Consider the following 702-nt stretch of genomic DNA (forward strand, 5'->3'; position numbering starts at 1 on the left):
GAATAGAGTCCAGGTTGAGGGAAGAAGGCCTATTTTTCCCTTTTGGGGGCCCGCATTCGGTGCCCTTCAGCTGTATCTTTGGGGGTTGCTCTCCAATGACCCAGATATTTGACTGGTCAGGTGATCTGCATGGTCCACAAGTGGGTGGAAGAGAGAAGAACCTGGACCCAGAGATGCCCTCTTTTGATTTGGGATGGCCTGTCTCTCCCTGTTCCACCTTCGTTCCCTGTGTGTATCCATCTGAACAAAGGAGGAAAGGCCAAGCAGGGCAGAAAATGGGGTGAGGACAAAGGATGCTGAGCAAATATGATTGATGCTCTTCTGTTGCTAATAAATTCTTTTAATAAAAAAAATTAATTCTTGACACCTTCAATCTCTTCTCCACTGTGTGTGTATACACATCCACGTGACCTCAGGAGGCTTAGTGGCCAGAAGTTGTGCTGCCAACTCAAGGGAACATGGTCCAAAGCACCAGCTACTCCATGGGATAGATGGGCCTCTCCTCCAATCCCATGCAATTTATGTTGTTGTTACATGCTGTCAAGTCGCCTGCGACTCATAGTGACCCTATGTACAACAGCCCAAAACCCTGCTCTATCCTGTGCTAACCTTACTGTCTCTGACACACCTACCCCATTGCTCCAGTCACTGAATCACTCCATCTCATGAGGGTCTTCCTCTCCTGCACCGTCCCTCCACCCT

At 48.9% G+C, this 702-nt stretch overlaps 1 protein-coding gene across 1 annotated transcript in view; it reads right to left on the minus strand.

Annotated features, from left to right (window-relative positions):
• The window catches only part of PACS2 (phosphofurin acidic cluster sorting protein 2), a 71280-nt gene that overhangs the window by 18395 nt on the left and 52183 nt on the right, over window positions 1–702 (minus strand). The window lies entirely within an intron of this gene.

The sequence above is a fragment of the Elephantulus edwardii genome, unplaced genomic scaffold (genome assembly GCF_000299155.1).
Source record: "Elephantulus edwardii isolate Elephantulus edwardi_28Jun2011 unplaced genomic scaffold, EleEdw1.0 scaffold00440, whole genome shotgun sequence".
NCBI lineage: Eukaryota > Metazoa > Chordata > Mammalia > Macroscelidea > Macroscelididae > Elephantulus > Elephantulus edwardii.